Raw genomic sequence first — 19,714 nt, forward strand, 5'->3', positions numbered from 1 at the left:
TCCCTACTGTGCATCGGCACCACAATGATGTGCAGCCACTTCTTCTTCATCCCCTTCATCATCACCAGGTGGTTGCAGTTCAATGTCAGGGGGCAGGGGCATGTTGCGTCGGATACACATGTCATGCGGCATGACACATGCCATGATCATTTTGGCCACCTTCTCATGTCTGTAGAGGAGTGCCCCACCCGACGGGCTAAGGCAGCAAAACCATGCACTCGACAGGCCAAAGGTCTGGTCAATGACCACAAGGGTACGGGTGTGGGATCGATAGTAGTCCTCCTCGTGCCTGTTCTGTGGGTTATCGGGCAGGGGTGAGGAGCCACATCATCAAGGGATAGCCACTGTCACCTGCATGTGAGGCATAAGAAAAAGGTATAAATCAGTCGATTCATGATGGACAGCTGTACTAGTCACACATGCCGGCAGATTATTGTTGGTCACATGCACATGTCCCTGGATGTATGCACGCCGTTTCTAGGCCCTCAATGTCTCCTGTGCCATGGAATAATGGCGTGGGTTGCATCTTCAAGATGATACACGGTGTTCACTCCCGTCTTGTTGCTCATGCATTGTGTACGCATACAACTATGTCCGTGTCCATTTAGTGATATGTAGTGTTCTGTAGGATTTTCCGATGGGGAGCGTTGGCGGTAAGCTCTGCAATGTTAGGCATTCAGTGCTGATTTTTCCCATGGTGACATGCAGCATTCCTGTGGTTGATCCAGGATATCGGGCACAACAATGTGTGATGAACTTGCTGGCATCGCATACCATCTGCACCTTGATGGAGTGGTTTTGCTTGCAGTTGCGGTACACCAACTCCATGGCATGCAGGGCCACCAACTCCATGTGGGTGCAGTCAAGAACACCTATACAATTTGGCATGCCTGCCAATGCATGGAGGCCAACTTTTGTTTCAAGAATCTCCTGGGGAATCCGTGGTAGAGATATGTATTTCATTGTGTGCTTGAGGAGGGCATCCAGCACTTGCTTCAGAATGCGAGAAAATAAGGGTGGTGATATGCCATGCATGTGCCCCACTGTGTGCTGGTAGGTGCCTGTGGAAAGGAAGTGGAGCACAGACACTGCCTTCAGTAGAGGGGGGATGGCGGTGCATATTTCAATGAGGCTGACAATGTTGTTGTGTATCATGTCCACAATGGTGTTGATGGTTTCCCGGTCCAGATGGTACAGGGTGTGGTTCTGCTCCGGGGTTGGGTTGAAAGGGCTGGCTCTGATGTTTGGGATTGGGGGCTGCCTGCATGGTTATGCTGGCTGCACTGGTGGTGCATGCTGGGCCTGTCTCACCCTCCTTCTCCTGCTGTGTCTCCTTTGTGGTGCCTGCTGTTGCCGTTGTTGTTGTTGTTGCTGGTGTTGCAATGCAAGCATGTCCTGCAGCTCACGTATTGATACTACTATTAGAATTATCTTGGTGTGGAAAGGGGTGTGGTGTGTGGGTGTGCTCCTTTTGTACAGGCCCAGACTCCATTGCCTCCACCTGTGCTGATAGTGTGCACCTGTGGCAGTTGGGAACACTACACATAGCATTTTACGGTTGGTCTGCGATGCCGGTATTTACAGCATGCCAGTATCCACTATTTGCACCTTCATGATGCCGGTATTTGCTTGTCTGCCTAACTTATGATTTACTCACTTTGGCCGCATTCCACTATTGCCAGTTTGATGAGACGCGTGCCAGCGCCCATGACGCTATTAGAGGCACCATTATTTACGGTGCCGCTAATAGCGGGTTGGCAGGTCGGAATTCCCTTACCTCCAATGACCTCCTATGTGTCCGGTCTGTAGTGCCCTCCTTTGGTGACTATCTCACGGGATGTTTTGTGGACTGTTGTGGGGTGCATTCTGATCGAGTTTGGCTGTTTGGGGAGACACGATTTCGGTGTCTTTATTCTTCGTTGATTGGGGTCTGGGTGTTCCTGTGGGTGGTCTGCTGGTTATGCCATGAAGAGCCAGGGTTTGAGCAGTTTTCTGAATGCTAGGTGATTTCTTGTGTTCCGTATTTTCTTCGGTAGGTCATTCCAAGTTCTCGGTGCCTGGTGAGAAAACGAGGATCCAAGTCTTGTGAAGTAGTTCCGAAGGTGCAGGGACTGCTCCGGGATCAAAACCTGCTTCCCCCTTTTCCCGGCAATGTCCACAGTAAGCACAACTCCCCAACCCTTCTTGTCTGAGCACCGCCTGCCCTTGCTGGTGTTCCAGGGCTGGGAGAGTGCTGTTTATTCGGGAGGAGCGTAGCACTCATTGCTACCAACAGATGCCCCCGCCATTTAGGCCCACAAGAGGCGCTGGTCCAGAGAAGGGTGAAGATCCTTCCAGCGTACGCAGTGAAGAGCCAGGATTTGAGCAGTTTCCTGAATGCTAGGTGGTTTCTTGTGTTCCAAATGTCCCTTGTTAGGTCATTCCATGTGCTCGGTGCCTGGAGAGAAAACGAGGATCCTCCAAGTTTTCTTTTGTTATAGGGTTTTGGTTCTAGGCGTATGTCGTTGCTTGTTCTGAGTGTTCTTGTCAGCTGGTGTAGGAGTAATTTATCTCTCAGGCATTCTGCCCCTTGGTTGTGTATAGCTCTGTGCATGGTGCACATGGATTTGAATTGTATTAGCTGTTTTATTGGTAGCCAGTGCAATATTTTTAGCGCTGGTGTTATGTGTTCTCGTCTTGGTAGTTTGAGAAGGAGTCTGGCGGCCGCATTTTAGTATGCGTTGTAGTTTTTGTAGAAGTCTTTCAGGCATGCCCAGGTATAGGCTGTTGGCATAATCTACTCTGGACATGACCACAGCAATGATGGTAATAGTTTTGCTGGCGAATGACAGGAATGGTAGGATACTTTTGCTGCTCGTAGGAGAAAGAAGCATTTCTTGAGTAGAACGTTTACTTGTGGCTCTAGGGTTAGGTAATTGTCCATCAGGACCCCTAGGTTTTTTACAATCGACGATGGCGTTGGGGTCGTGCATAGTTCTTTTGTCCAGGGGATATAGTTAATATCGCCTCCGTTTTTTGTGACAATCATTATCTCAGTTTTTCGTGGCTTGATTTTGAGGTGGTTCAAGTTCATCCAATTGAAGATATCCTGAAGGCAAATCTCTAGTGTTTTGTTTTCTTCTCCGGGTGTCTTGTATTTTGAAGATGATTTGTGTGTCGTTGACGTAGTTGTAACAGGTGAGGCCATGTCTTTTGCTGATTTTGAATAATAGATATAGGTAGATGTTGAATAAGAGTGGGAAGAAGGATGAGCCATGTGGTACTCCGCATGTGGATTATCTTGGGTTAGATTTAAAAGGTTTCATACATACGGTTTCCGTTCTGTTTGTTAGAAAGGATTTGATCCATAATAGGGCGGTGTCTGTTATTCCCAATCCTTCAAATCTCGTTAGGAGGATGTTGTGGTTAACAGTGTCGAAAGCAGCGAATAGGTCAAGAATTAACAGGGCAGTGCTGTTGTCCGAGTCCGCGTTTGTTTTTTGGTCGTCCCATATTGAGAGGGGAGCTGACTCTGTTCCTCTCATTGGTTTGAATTAAACTTGTGCCTGGTCTAGTAGGCAGTGCTCTTCTATGAATTCTTGGGTTTTTATGTTAACTGAAGTTTCTAGCAGTTTGGTTATGTGTGGGATATTTGAGATGAGATAATTAATCTACGTTTCCTGTTGCGTCTTTGAGTAACGGCCTGATGTAGGCCGATTTAAAGGCCTGTGGCACTTTACCTGTTGAGATTGAAAGGTTGAGGATGTTTCTATGGTATTCCATGGGGGTTCCTTGTTTGAGGATTGATTTGTATATGTCCGGGGGGCAAGGGTCTTCCGGAGAGCCTGATTTGTTGCTTTGGTTTACCAGTTCGACGAAAGTCTCCAAAGATATTTTGGGAAAGCTCTGTAGTTTGTTTGTGTGTTCATCGTGAGGATGTGTAGGGTCTAAGGTGTGATCATGTGGTCTGCTTTGTATTGTTTGTTGGATGGTAGTGATCTTGTTTTTGAAGTGTTCTCCTAGGTCATTGCATAGTTTTGTCGATGGGGTTGGCGTGTCGTTGCATCCTATTGGGTTTTTTATTTCATTTATGATTTTGAAGAGTTCTTTGTGGGTGTTTGGTGCTTTGAAAATTCGGTTGTCGTAGTGTTCCTCTTCACTTTTTGTATTTCCTTTTTGTACCAGCGGATCTGTTGCAGAAATTTCATTTTGTTTGCTGTGTTCTTGTTGATCCTCCATTCTGATTCTAGTTTTCGGTTTTTCCTTTTCATGGCGCTGAGTAGCGGGGTGAACCATTTTGCTGTGTTTTTTTTTCTGTGAGTGAGTGAAAGGTTTTTCTTTGGCAATGTCGTCTAGAGTTATCCATGTGTAGAGTAAGGCTTTTTTTTTTGTCCACGTCTGCTTCTTCCATAATTGATGCGTGTGGTTTGCTAAGTTCCAGGCGTTCAATTAGATTGGAATTTTTTATGGTTCTCCAATTTCTTTTCATGGTGGCCGGTGGTATGTCTTGTTGCTTGTTTATTGGAATGGCCATTGTGATAAGAATGGGATGATGAGGTGGTCGCTCCAGAGTATTTGAATTGGAGGTGTTGTGGTAATGAGTTTGTTGTTGGCAAAGATTGCATCAAGTGTATGGCCTGCAGAGTGTGTTGCTCCTTTGACTAGTTCTTGAAGATTCATTGCTGCTAGTTGGGCGGTAAAGGATTTTTGAGTGGTTGTGTTGTTTTCGTCGAACCAGATGTTGAAACCTCTTAGGATGATCAGATGATTGTGCTTGATGGCTGGAATGGTGATTGCTTCCGTGAAGGCATCTACGAAGGTTGCATTGCAGGTTGGTGGTCTGTATATCAGTATGAATTTCAGGTTTGTTTTGGGGTTTACTGATAGATGCAGTATTAAGGATTCACATTTATTGATGTTTAGTGGATCTTCCAGTTTGATAGCCAGTTGTTCCTTGTGTATGATTGCCAGTCCCCCTCCTCTTACGGCTTTCCTGTTTGCTGGGATGCATTTAAAGTTTTCAGGCAGGCAATTGCTAAGGGTGATCTTGTAGTTGTCATCTAGCCATGTTTCGGTTACAAATAGGATGTCGATGCCTCTGTCTGATAGGAGGTCATATATTTCAGTTGAGTGTTTGGACATTGACCTTGCATTTATTAGATTACAGGGGATTCTCTTGCTGTGATTATGTTTAGTAGTTGTTCCTTGTTATGGTTTGTAGTTGTCGGGTTGTGGTATTTCTGTAATGATGTTTGTTGGATGAAGAACAGCAACGGCTGCTTCTTCATCAAAGCGATCCACTAGGTTGATAGGGTGACTGTTTAGTCGTGGCGCTTCTCCAGTGATGGCGATTGGTTGAAGATCAACAATGACTTCTTCATTGAATCGGTGTGTTAGGTTGATGGTAGGGTTGTTCGTTTTTAAGGCTTTGTCGTCCTGTGTGGTATATTGTGGGTATTGATGGTACACCTCTGTTCTTGTAATGTATGAGATGAAGGGGTTGGTATCGTTCCACTCTCTTTTTGGGGCTTCTTGTCTTTTTGCCGGGTGTTTCGGGGGATTCTTTTTATGCGTCAAGATTCCAGTGTTGTTGGGGTATCGAGGTTCAGTAGTTGTCGGGAGGTAGGGTGTAAGATATAAAGGTTTTTCTCTTACATAGTTTGGTCTGTTGGTAACCGTGTCTGGCGGGGCTTTCCTGCATTTGAGGCTGCTTCTGCTGGCTGCCATTGGCATTGTGTGTTTGCGGCCATTGTTGATCTTCTTCTCTTTCTCAGCATCCCTTTCTGTGTCGGGGCATTGTGGTTCACCGTGCAGAGGTAGTAGGGCAAATGACCCTCTGTAAAGTTTTTGTGCAAGCACAGTATTGATGTTTCTCTTTAGACTTGATGTACTTGGATGCTGTCCAGCTCAGGCTGTCCTTTCTGTCAGTGGGTCAGGATTGTTTCCTATGAGTGCACTGTGGGGGTTATTGGTATTACGCCTACGCCTAACAGGTCAGTTGAGTACAATACTAAACACTGCTAGATTTAAGTGTCAGTATAATTCAAGCAGTTGTGTATGATAATTAATCACAGCTATACCGTGAGGGCTTCTCTATGTCATAGCACTGAGTATGTTCTTCATGTGGGTTGGTGTGTGTCTGATCCAGGTGCTTGGTGGCACATATGTTCTTGTCCGTTGGCTATGTCATGTCATCTCTAAGGATGGTGATACTGGTGGGTGACATCTAGTCGAGTTGGTCCATATGGTCGGCCTCAGCTCCACGTGAGATCCCACCACGTGCCTTGGGTAACCTGCAGCTGGCCTGGTTGTGCGGTGTGTTGCCACGGTGGATCTTGACGTCCGGGCAGCAGTCAGAGGATTGAACTCATCCCGAGGTGGGTGCTTAGGTTGTGACATCATAGGCCATGGTCTGGACGGGAATCGGGGGAAGGGATTGTCCCATTTTCTCTCTTCAGTCCCCCCTCTGATCGACTTGTCGGCCACAAAATTATCCACTATTTTATCTCCTCTTACTTGCCATACCTTGGTTATTCCTGCCAAGTGTCCGTATCGGTCCACGTGATCTTCAAGGGATCAGTACATGTAGACCCATCTGCCACTGGACTTGCAATAAACCCATTTTCCAACAAAGCTCTTCAGTTTTCGTGGATTCTCAACTTTTATTGATGGCGGGTACAAGTCTGCTTCCACTATCTGTTTCCACAGTCTCTTGCATGCCTTGATTATTATATCTGTGTGTTTTTCATCTTCAGCAGGCATTAGCACGTGAATGTCTATCATTTCCTCCCCAGTACGCTTTGACCTTGCCATCCATAACTTTATCCCTATCAGTGAAGCCATTCCCAGGATCATGCATCCTGCCACAACCTTGAGGCCATCCGACAGCCATGATGGCATCCAGGACCAGATATACAAAAAACAGCTACCATACTTCTTCACCCCCTTTGCTTCCTCTTCCATCTTGGCGTGCATCTTGGCCAGCTGGGATACTGCTGCAGATAGGGTGCCGTTGTCCTCGTCATTTGCAGGAATAAAAGTACAGCATGAACTTCCAATTTTTGCATAAACACCTCCTTCCATTTCTGTTAGAAGGTCTAGCACATACCTATTCTGTAGGGCCACCATCCTTATTGCCCTCAGTTCCTCTTTGATTGTGTTGAATCCATTAATGGTGGAGTTAATCATCATCATTAGCTCCCATCTTGTTATCTGTAGCCATTTTGCATTTGCATACACCTGCACACCTGGATGTATCACAGAGGAAAATAACAAATAGTCTGTGTGCTGGTGGAATCTCACTCAGTGCTGTTTCCGACCTTCCCCACAGGTAATTTCCAATCAATAATTCTCCTTTTTACTCTAGATACTTTCTTTTCTGTAGTAATGTCACTCCTTGCGGCACTTCCTGCTTTATCCAGGGACCTTCTCTTCCATTTGTATCCTTCATCCATCTTAGGGAAATTCTCTTGGTTGATGTGTTTTTTTGTGGTACTACCAGGGATGTTGAGTGTACCATGGCACATACCCCATTCCATGACTGTGGTAAGCTGTTATAAGCTTTTGTTCCACAGGCCCAATAGTGGTCCACCAGTACGGCTGTTCCTGCTCCCCCTCAGGAATCTTTATTTTTCTTTTACATCCTTCGGTTACTCCAACATCAACCTCACCATCGTGCTGGTAACATAGTGAAGGTGCTGCAACAGGTATTATCGTTATGGGTTCCTTCTCATTGTCCAACCATGTTAGCAACGTTGCACTTTTTGTCCATTCCTTGTAGCACTTGTCGTTTTCCTCTTGTACTGTCATCACTGATGATTTTGTCAATGTCACCACATTGCTTCCTACTACTCCATCCACCCATCCGTTCTTCGTATATACTTTGCCATACACTAATATTAATGGTCTCTCGCAGCACCCTCGTTTACCTCCAGCCTCTCTTGCATTCCATTTGCATGGCAAGTTGTTCAATGTAACCTCTTTTGTGTCTCCTTTGTCGGGTCTGTCGGTTATGTATTGAAGTCCTTCGGTCAGCTGCCAAGAATTGTCATTCATTGGTAGTGTCTTGAAGTTGTCTTGGTAGGGGTATGTTGACCTTGACTTCCATCTTAGTGTTGCCTGTTTACCTTGAAAATACCCTCATGTTTGAAATAATGCTAAATATAAAAGACATTTTGCTGTTGCGGCTGGTACTTCAGTAGCCACAAATGTTCTTGAGACACTCATGGCGTATGGGATCAGTGAGCACACATAGTAGTTGTCCTTTGTCATGTCCTTACCAATTTTGAACATGTGTTTATACCACACGTTGTTGGAGACGTGTGCGGATTCTGTGCGGATTCTGTAAGATATGTGTCCACCCCATGTATATCTATAGAAACACTACGTTTACCTCTTTTTACGTTGGGTCCCATGTTACTTGTACCACGTGACACAGTTCTCCTTGCAGCCGGGGAAGGGGAAATGTTAGCAGTGGGAGTTGCGGTCACATGAAAAGCATAGTAGGCCTGCCAGACAGCGGCAGTTCCAAGACCAGTGCTGAAAAATATCCCCAACATCTTTATTACAGTTGCTTTTACCACTGGCAATTTTATCTTACCTGTGCCTCCGTCCTGCAGCTACTTTACTTTAGATAATATAGGTGCCCGCCTGAAATCTCTAAAAAGTTGTGTTATTTCTGTTTGTGTGTGTTATTCAAGCCATGCTTATCAAATGGTTGTTCAATGGCCAGGCAAAAAAGCTCCTCCCACGCCTTCCTCACCTATCTCTGAAGGCAGGTAATGTTGCATGGAGGCGTGGAAATGATCGTACTATTAGCATGAGAAACGCATTATAATAGATGCGCATTCTCCTGGGCCTTAAGTACTGTGGCCTTTTTATAATGTATACAAATTTGCGTGACAGTGCTTCTGGGATATCGTCTGTGGGTAGCATTTGCCCCTGGGCAGTGGCGTATTTTCGTTATGAGATGCATACATTAATAACAATGCACGATACCTGCATGTGCGAGACAAAAATAAAAAGAGGGCATGCCCGTGTTTACACAGTATGGTGTATATTACAGATCTCTTTGACAATGTTCTTCTTTTGCTATTGGTGGGTGCTTATTAGTTAAACTTATTTTCCAGTTCTACTGGCAGTTTCCTAATTAAAATAATGTTATTGTTCTGTTGTCGCTGTGCACTGGGTCTGTGACCTCGTAACCATGGGGTGGACTATGGGCGGTTGGTTGTTTGTGTCTTTTGGGGTATCTGGTGCTTGTGCTGTGTTGTTGTTGTCAGTTGTCATATCTGAAGCGTTGGCCCTGTCGCTGTAGAGATGGGGACAGGTCTGTGCTTTGTAGTGCTTGATGTCGTGGATGTGTGTCCAAACGTCCTTATCGGACAATTTGATGGACCTAGTGGCCACATTCTGGACTGTGTGGGTCCCCGTAAATCTAGGGGCGTTCCACTTTCTCTGATAGTTTTTAAGGAGTACCTCTTCTCCTTTTTTCACTGTCCACTGTCCAGTCAGCTCCTGTTCCTCGTTAGTTGTTGTTTCCTGTTGGTTGTTCTTTGATCCGCCCAGCGTCCTTTGAATCCGTTGAGAGATAAAAGCAGCACTAGTAACCAGGGAAAAGACAAACTCATGCATTTCTTCACCAAAAACAGTACTTGCTCCATTACAGTCACTCATTGCCCTTGATGGTGGTGTGAGGGGAAGGTACATCTGGTGTCCGGTCACCACCTCATGTGGTATGAAGTGGTGGTCCGAACCTGGTTTATTCCTCAATTCGAAGAAGGCCAGAGGAAGGCAACAGAGCCAGCTCCTTTTGGTTGTTTGTTAGGTTTTTGCTATCGCTTCTTTCAGGAGGCCATTGAGGTGTTCACAGACACCATTGGCTTGTGCGTGCTATGCACACGCAAACTTATGCTTGATCCCCAGAGTGCAATTAAGTGCTGAAATAATTAATTGGCAAAGTGGGGACCGTTGTCTGACCTCAATACTTTGCAAACTCGCCACCTCAGGAAGACCTCCTTACTAAAAATGTAGCTGCTCTAAATGCATCTGCATGAGAGCACGGGCAGGTCACAATCCACCTTGAAATTGGGAATACTACTACAATCATGTATCTGTATCCTTGACATACGTTGATCATGTCGATGTAGTCAATTTGTAGGTGCAAAAAGGGTCCTTCAGGCTGGGATATTGTACCTTTGATCACTTGCAGCTTGTGACCAGCCGTGAATTGTTGACATGTGAGGCAATTGCTAATGAAATTTGCAACGTGTGAGTTTAGCTCATGGTAGAACCATGATTATTTTATTTGTGCTGCAATGACTTCTTTCCCTGTATGAGTGGGGTGGTGTAGTTGGGCCAGAGCTGTTTTCAGTAGGGCCAGGGGCATCACAAGTTTCCCTGTATTATTCTGTCGCCATAGTGCATCTGTGGGGGACATGGTGCATCCTCTTTTAACCCACAGTTCCTTTTCTGCCATTGGTGCTGCCACCTGCAGTTCCATAATCTATGTTTCTGGGATGTGTGTGTACCCATCCTTCATTATCATCTGTCTTACCCTCCCTTTATCTTTTTGTTTTTCTTGGAGGACCATGTCTCGCCAAAGTACACAGCATATTTTGCATGTGTGCCTGCTGTTTCATTCCCTCTTGATATTGGATCTTCACCATTCGTGTGTGCCTGACACTTCACCAGGGCTACCTCTGCTGGGTATGTTATTACTTCTATTAATTCACCCAGGAGGAGAGCACGTTGCACTAGAGTACCATCTGCTCTCCTGAAGCCTCTTCTTTGCCACTTTATTAATCCTGAATGTACTGTTGAGGTGACATATGCGCTATCAGAGTATATTGTTACTCTTTTCCCGTTGCTTTCTTCTAAAGCTATGATCAGCGCCACCAACTCTGCTGCTTGTGCTGAGTAGTGTTGGGGTAATTTAACACATTTGACAGGAACGTATGCCCAATCCTCCCTCAATCGTACTACAGCAGCTCCATTTCTCCTCATACTATCACTTTGGTCAATTGTTGAAGACCCATCAATGTGTAACACCTCACCCCCCTCTAGGGCATTTTCTTCTGCCTTTCTAGTGGATGAGAAAAATTCAATTGCATGTGTTCAGTCGTGTACATATTCTTCTTCGGCCACTTCCTTTGTTATGAACTGCGCTGGGTTGACATTGCTACACCTTACTATGTTCAATTCAGGTCTAGAGAGAATAATCTCATACCCTGTTGCTCTCTAAGTAGTCAGTGTGGATTTTGGTTTCTTTAATATTGCGAAGAGGGCGTGTTCCACGTGTAGTGTGGTGGAGCATCCCATAGTAATGGATGATGATTTTTCTACTGCAAAAGCGGCTGCAGCCAAGTGTTGTTCACACAGAAAGTGTCCCATCATTACTGGCTCCAAATGGCCACTGTAAAATGCTACTGGTTTGTGTCCCATGCTTTTCTTTTGTGTTACCAATGCTTTCATTAGTGCACCATCACAATGTAAGAATATGTAGAACTCATTATCATAGTTATGGGTACCTAGAACTGGTGTAGGTGAAATGGCCTCTATACGTTCATTAAATGCATCAGTCATCCCTCTTGTCCATCCCAACTTTCTCGCCCCCTTTTGTGCCTCTTTGAGAGCCTCTAATAGGGGTCCTATGTATGTGCTGTAGTCGAAAACCCATGCTCTGCAATAGTTGAATAGGCCAATAAATTGTTGCAGTTCCCTTATCGTTTGTGGCTGTGGTGTGTTCTTTATTGCTTGCGCCCTTTGTGGTGCAATGTTCCTTCCCTTTTATGAAATGATCTGCCCGATGTATAGTACTTGCTCCTGACAGTACTGCAGTTACTCCTTGTCAACCTTGTATCCTTTCTCAGCCAGCACTGTGAGAATTTGTACAGAGTCCCTCTTGCACATTTCCTCAGTGGTGCTGCAGATGATGATATCATCCACATATTGCAGCACCGTGCTCTCCAGACCGATGTTCCCTAGGTCCATTTGTATCACTCTGTTAAAGATGGATGGTGACTCGCAATACCCTCGGGGTAGCCTAGTGTGTTTTGCATTTTGTGTTGCGGTATGTGAATCTTGTTAAGTCCTGTGAGTCAGGGTGCAGTGGTATTGAGAAGAATGCATTTTTTAGGTCGATCACGGTGAACCGTGATGATTCTGCTGGTATTCTGCACAGTATCGTGGCTGGGTTAGCTGTTATCAGGTACTCTGCCTCCACAATGTGGTTAAGAGGTCTTAAATCTTGTATGAAATGCCAAGACCCTCCCTTTGCCTTGTGCACTGGGTATACCACGGTGTTGCATGGTGATTCTGATGGTACCAATATTCATCTTTCCACTAGGGCACTTATTGTTTCATGAATCCCTTCATCAGCTTCTTTGGACAGCGGGTACTGCTTCACCCTGGGCAGCATTGCTCCCATTTTTAGCTTTATCTGTACCCCTCCAATGCTTTTTATGCATCCCACATCATAGGGACTAGTAGTCCATAGTGATGCGGGCACAGCTGCTAGGTCTTCCTCGTACAAATCTGATTGTGTGGGGACGGGCGCCTCTAGTGCCATTGCCATTTTCTGTGATACTTTCTTGTATGTCACTCTCAACCAAACATAGACATTCATCTGGAACACCATCTCCTCATCTCCTACTTCGTCTGAGAATAGGTCCTCGTTTGACACTTGTGTCAGCCTGCATCCTTCAGCCACTGCTATTACTGTCCTCCATGCTTTCCCTTCCCCACCCTGAGCGTGAACTGCAATGTAGTCTTTGGTTGGCACAATACTCTCGATGTCCACTGATATTATTGCCCCTTCTTTCTCACTAGTGGGCGTTTCCGGTCTGAAGAGGTATGCTGCCGGTCTCCTCCACACTTTACCCTCAATTCCTGGTAGCCATGCAATTGCCATGTCTGTTCCGTATTGGAAGACGTCCCCGTCCACTGGTTCTGCCCTTGCCACTGTCTTGCCACGTAAGCCTGAAGTATGTGTCGTGCGGTGAGCATGTGTATGCCTGGTGTTGAGCATATTATTCCCTTGTCAGTGAAGGATATAGTCATGTTCAATCTGCTCATGATCTCTCTCCCCCGTATATTTACTGGTGATTGTTTTGAGTATAGCAGTGGCAGAGATATGCTGTGATATCTGACAGATACAGAGATTTTATCAGTAAAAGGAACCAGCCCTCAAGCCCCACAGAATCCTTGATTGTGCATGACATCACCTGACAAGTTGAACTTCTCTTCCCTAATACAGGATCTAGTGGCCCCCGTGCCAAATAGGAAAGAAAATGTTTTGTCAAGTATCGGCACCTTTATGCGTGGTTCCTCCTCAGGGTTAGGTGTTACTGACAGGATGGGACAAAACAAGGACGTCTGTGGGCTGTCCTATTGGGGGTACAATGATGGTCCGTTCCCTGTGTATGGGTTGTTACCCAGTATCGTCACCTTTCCCATTTGCGTCTGTGGTATCAGCGTGTCCGTAGGTAGTTGTGTATTGTCTTGTATTTGTGTGAGCTGTAGTAATGTTTGGATGTGTTGTTGTTGTGCTTTTGTCATTTGCTGTTGTGCTTGGTGTTGGGCTGGTTGGTGCTGTATTTGTTGTACAGTGGGTGTCACCTATATTTGCTGCTGTGGTTGTTGTGGCACTTGTTGTGCCAGTACCTCTTGCTGTTGCATGTATGTCTTGCCCATTTGTTGTAGCTGTGGTTGTTGGTAGTAATTGTGTGCCCCGTTGTCACCCTGTTGCCCTTGCTCTCCCCTCCTGCTTGTGTCAGCCTTGCCCTGCATGTGCGTGATATGTGACCTACTAGTTCACAAGTCCTGCACATTGGCGGCTCTCGTGCTTGCCACGGGTAACCTCCAGTGTTTTCTAAATACACCTGCTGTCCATATTGTTTATACCCTTGGAACCCTCCCCCTGCCATGTGTCCCATTGGACCTTTGTTATCCCACCCTCCCTCTGTAGTTTGTGGTGTTGCCATTGCCCATTAGCGTGTATCCACCCCCATCAGTGGTGTGTATATGTGTTGTGCTGTGTATGGGGGTGGTGGTGGCATTTACTGTGTTGTAATTGGTACTTTCTGTGACAGTGTTGCTGGTGGTTGTTTCTGCTGTGCAGCGTTGGTGTCGGTGGGGCGCGGCTTGTTATCAGTGCACCTTCCATGGCATATTTTGACAGTTTCTTCTGGACCAGTTTTGCCTCATCTGCCTTCCTATCTTCATCTTTCTGTTTCATCTTTTCTTGCCATAACCTACAATGGTGTACTATTGTTAACTGTATTTCTGGCCATGCTTTTGCTTCCATCCCTACCAATTTTTTTAACTGCCCCTTTACTGGTTCGGGGATTCCCTGTATCAGTATTTGGTAAAATATTGCTAATGTTTTGTCACATGGCTCCTGCGTTTCCAGGCACCACTTCTCCTGAATTTCCTGGATGTAATTCTCACGCATTTTGCGTAATGTTACTGCCCATATGTCTGAGGTATCTGGGTATTGTACCCCCAGTGCTTGCCATGATGAGTGTCTGCAATTTGCTAATGGTGGCCCGCCATATGAAGTGTCACTGATTGTCACCCCTGGGAATCCTGCCCTCTTCCAAATATCATCTGCTGCGTCACCCAATATGGTAATTAATAACCCCTTGACATCTCCAACTGCTAACTTGTGTCCTGAAGTTAGCTTCTCCATTTCATATATTAATTTTCCCACCCCTCAGCTCAAAGATGGTAGTCTGCATTTAATATACTCTTTGTCTGCCTGCTTCAATGCGACATATTGAGGCCTTGCCCACCGCTCTCTCTAATAATGGCATTTGTGTTCTTTCTCTTATCTCCTCTGGCGTGCGTCAATGTGGTGATTTGTGTGTGTACTCACTCTCCTCTTCCATGTCAGAAAATTCCTCAATAAATTCAGTAAGGTGTTGTACAAGCGGTGTGTCCCCTATGCCCTTATGACCTCTCCATTGGCCCACCTGGTCCTTGTTGTGTGTGGTTGCTGATCCCTCCATTCTGCGTCCTGGGAGGTATCTAAGCCTGTTGACAAATGGCGTGTGCTGTGAGGGTGGCGTCATTGTTCGTAGTGTCTACTCCCTTTGTGAGTTTTTGCCCTCCCATCCTGTTGTTTCTTCTTCTTGTGTCCTACATTCTCATGACGATCCGCAGCCTGTGCGTGTGATATATAGTTTACTTAGCCCTTCTCCACTCCCGTCACTCTGACTTCCGCAGGATCCCTCCTCCTCCTCACTACAAAAGCTGTCTGTCTGAGAATGTCAATTTTGTGCGCGGGCGTGCTCCTCCCACTGTTACAGTTTCCAGATATATATCTATGTACTCACCTGTCTCCTGCGTGTCTCCCAGTACTTGCGGTATCGCTACCTCTTTACTACTACATGCATTGATCTTACTCCTCGGTGCTTGGCTTGTTCCTCTTAGCCATTGATTGCTTCGTTGGTCTCCTTCATTCTCAAACACCATTCTATCCCTGCAAAGTTCGTTCATTATCGCGTCACTTACCTGTCCTAGCACCCTCGCATCTCCCCGTATGGCATCACTTACCTGTCCTAGCACCCTTGCATCTCTGTCCTTGTTGTTCCACGTCTCACCCTCTTTTGACAGTATACTCTGTAGTATTCTCCCTTCCTCGTACTTCCTTTTAATTTAATTTTCTTTTTCCATAGTATCATCTCCTTGTCATTCTCTTCCTGTTCCTCTTCTTTCCTCCTGATCTCCCATTGCTCCATATGTGCTATCCTTTCTGCAAACCCCCTCATGCGATCCACTTCCTTTTTCCTTCTCTCTTCCTCTTGCTGGTTTAATTCTGCTCGCGCTTCCTGTCCTATTCGCATCTTCACCTTCCTCTCCAACACCCTTTGCTCGAGTTGTCTAATCAATATACTTTGCGCTTTCCTTAGCTCTGCTAGTTTCGCCTCCAACACCGCCTCCTCTTCCTCCGTCCTGTTTCCCTCCTCCCTGGTACTTTCCTCGCTCCCCTTCTGAGTGTGTCCTACCTCCTCCTTATCTACCTTTTTTATCACCCCCTCTTCATCTCCCGTTACCGTCCCCCAAAGTTTCAATAACACCTGTGCTGCTATCCACTCGTCTGGTCCTATACTCGCTAAATATATTTGGGTCTGTTTCATGCTACCAGAGCTCCTCTGTGCCTGTTTGGTGTCTACTGTACTCCCTGTACCAGACTCTTTCTGGTAGTGATCTTCTTGTGCGTATGGAGGTGGGCTGTATGCACAGTTTGATTATGCCTCAGCGGCTGTTAACTGGGGTTGTGCTGCTTCTCTCAATTCTCTCATGGGGTACAAACCCTTGGTCTCTTTCTTTACCTCCTTTATTGGGTATGACCCCTCTGCCTCCTCCTCGCTCTCCTTGGCACTCTGTGCTGCGTCGCTGGGAGGAGGAGAAGGAGCCGTGGGCGCACTACACCCTTCCCCTTCACACACCTCCTCTTTCTTTACCTCCTGCATGCTCATCATCCCCAGGCTATACCCCTGAAACATCCTCCAGAGGTCTAAAACCTCTAAGTGGCTTGCCAATTTCTTCCCCTTGTATGTGTTGTGTAGATACGCTAACAGTGAATGTTGCACTTCCATTCTAAAACTACAGTTGGGTGGCCACAGCATCCTTATCTTCTCGTCCGTCCCTTTGGTCCATTCAATACTGTTTTTTACTATTTTGTCTCTGTGCGGTGGTAGTGTTGCGCAGATGTGCTGGAGTAGTGTTGTTAATGTGTGGAACCCATTGTCAGCTCCTAACCCATAATACGAGGACATTTTCAAATATGCAGATGTATGTAACACTGTTACCTGGCTCCGTAATTTAAACTTCCTACTTTCCACTGTAATGAAAAGCAATATTGTTATTACAGTACTTTTGTGCTGGCCACCACCGTTCTCCTGTTCTTCACAATGCTAACACCCCCCTTCACACCCCTCCTTTTGGAGCTAGGGCCCCCTTCAACCCGTGGCACACGAGCCCCCTGTGTCCTCGCGCCCAGCACACCGGGCTTTTCAACCACCCGCCTTCTCAGCACAGCCGCTGCAAGGCACGCCTGCTGTATTCTTCTAAACCCTCCTCCTTTCTTTCTGTCCCCACTGCCTCTACAGTGTATGCCCGTCTCTTCCTCCTCCCACTGATCGCCCCTCTGCTCAGAGCGACCCCCTTTGGTTGAGGACATGTCACATTCTCTGTGCACAGCCAAATGTCCCCCTTCACCTCTCCTTAGCCATGTGCCGTTGCTCCAATTACAATGAAGAAGACTGCGGTGTCCTATGCAAGCCCTATGGGTGATGTCACCATCTAGTACAATGTGATTCCGGTATGTACAGTTGCAACACGAAATGCGCACCAATTTTAACAATGTTAATGCCCACAATCCCCACAGCTGTCTTCCCACCGCACCTGGAGCGGAGTATTCATTAATCACTTTTGTTATTAAAATTGTGCTGCGTCGCCTCGCATGTGATAGGCCCCTGCCCAGGGGATCTTAACCAGCCAAGTACCTTCCGCACTGAGAAACAATCTAGCTACCTCTTGCGGGAATACATCATCTATTCACCGAGCTAAAACACTGTACAGGTGTCCACGATCTAGACCAATCAGCGCGATCCGCCAGTCAACATATGGGAGCTCAATGCCCCACCCAGCACGCTCCGTAACACCAGAAGGGACGGCCTTCGTTCGTTCCCCACTACACCCTACATATCGATGGCTGCTAAAGGAGCAAAATCTTTTCTTAACACACTGTAAAGCCGCAATTCCTCCCGCCACCCGCACAACATTACACTGCTGGTTGCGTGTGCCATACTCACACCGGGCTTGCGTCTTTTGCCGTGTACCGCTCACTTGCGGGCACCCCTCTCAATCAGCTCGCCGCCTCCCCTCGTCTCGACCACGTCTGGAAACTCATCAACCACGGGTGGGAAATTTCTGAAGTCGGCTCCCGACGTCCAATCTTCAGATTGCGCTGTTCGGTCATTTCGCAGTTCTGCGATGGTCCTGCAGTCCTCCAAAGGCGGCAATGGCAGAGGGGGCCACGTTGCCGGGCCACCTTGATGCAAACAGTCTTGCTGTGGTCTATCTCACCATCTCAGCAGTGCCTCCAACTTCTCGGGCTAATTTCCCGGGGGTCGGCAGGGTCGTCTGGTGACCTCTGGGGTTGGGGAAGCCTAACTCTTCCCCCGTCCCAAAGGAGTATGAGGCACACACAAGAACAAAGAGTTACTGCTGTTTATTGCACAAAACAGACAGGGGCAGGTTCTCGGGGCATAGGTCCCCAAGGAACATTTCAGCAGTAATGGGCTTTCAGGCCCTTTTTCTAATCAGATGACGCTGCTATGTGTGTCACCTGGGACAACTAGCCCCTAAACCTAACGCTACTCCGGGTTGGTCCCCCAAGTGGTAGGGTCAATATAAACCTGTATAGAAGGAAATGTTATTGGTAGACAAGGGGTCAGGTGTTACGCTTGGGTCGTCCCTAAGAATTGCTACATGAAAATAGTTACATGGGGAAAGTTAGTGATTGGTTGAATTATAGTGTTGTCAGTGGTTAGCCCCTCGTATTCTGATTGGTTCATCCACGACCCCCCAAGCATGGGACCATCGCCGTTCCCATCTCGCGATGTACATGACGTTGGCAACAATGTATGACTAGGTGTCAGTAACAGACAATGGACAGGTCTTACTACTGGCTATTGGGTGCTCCCTTTCCCATCGCTGTCGGTGTCCAACTTGTAACTTTGTTGTTGCGGTCTGGGTCCCAGACGTGAGACCCCAGAGCTTCTCTGGTCCTTGGAGTTTGGCATTGTATCAGATCGGCGTGGTCACATGTTGAGAGACCATGGCTGAAGCAGAATTATGGGGATTTGATTTGTATTTCTGCTCTGAGGACTGTTTAGCAGTGGCAGGTGTAACCTTGGTGCTGGGAGCGCGGCATGTAGATTGCAACTTTGTGTCCTTGGCTGTGGGGCTCCCATTAGGGTCTGTTCTGCATGATCAGCACCTTGCAGCTCCGTCTGAGCTTCTGCGGGCCGGGGGACTCTGGTTTGCGGCCTACCTTGGCCTAGTCTAGAGGTGGCGGCATACAGTCCATAACACGGAGGTCACGAGTTGTGACTTGGGTTCTTATACATTAGCCCATCTATAGGGTGACATCTTCAGGGATTTTAGTAACAGAAGCGTCTGCAAGCATATAAACAAGCTCTTCTGGCGTCTTGCGTTTCTGCGGTGCAGTAGTTATCCTATGTGAAAAATAACAATGATGCATGTGTGTAAGCGTGAGCAGTCCTCTATGTCATAGCACTGAGTATATTCTTTGTGTGGATTGGTGTGTGTCTGATCCAGGTGCTTGGTGGCACATATGTTCTTGTCCGTTAGCTATGTTGTCATGTCATCTCTAACGTTTGCGATACTGGTGGGTGACGTCTAATCGAGTTGGTCCATATGGTCGGCCTCAGCTCCAACCAAGGTTCCACCACGTGCTTTGGGTAACGTACAGCTGGCCTGGTTGTGCGGTGCATGGCCACGGTGGATCTTGACATCCGGGGAAGCAGTCAGAGGGCTGAACTCATCCCACGGTGTGTGCTTAGGTCGTGACGTCATAGGCAATGGTCTGGACGGGAATCGGGGGAAGGGATCGTCCCATTTTTCCTCTTGCTGGAATTCCATGTAGTGTCAGTTGGAATGAGAGCTTGCCCGATGGGATGGCCGGTGCCCTTGCCTGAGACTT

Source organism: Ambystoma mexicanum, chromosome 3p (assembly GCF_040938575.1).
Source record: "Ambystoma mexicanum isolate Mex_15411 chromosome 3p, UKY_AmexF1_1, whole genome shotgun sequence".
NCBI lineage: Eukaryota > Metazoa > Chordata > Amphibia > Caudata > Ambystomatidae > Ambystoma > Ambystoma mexicanum.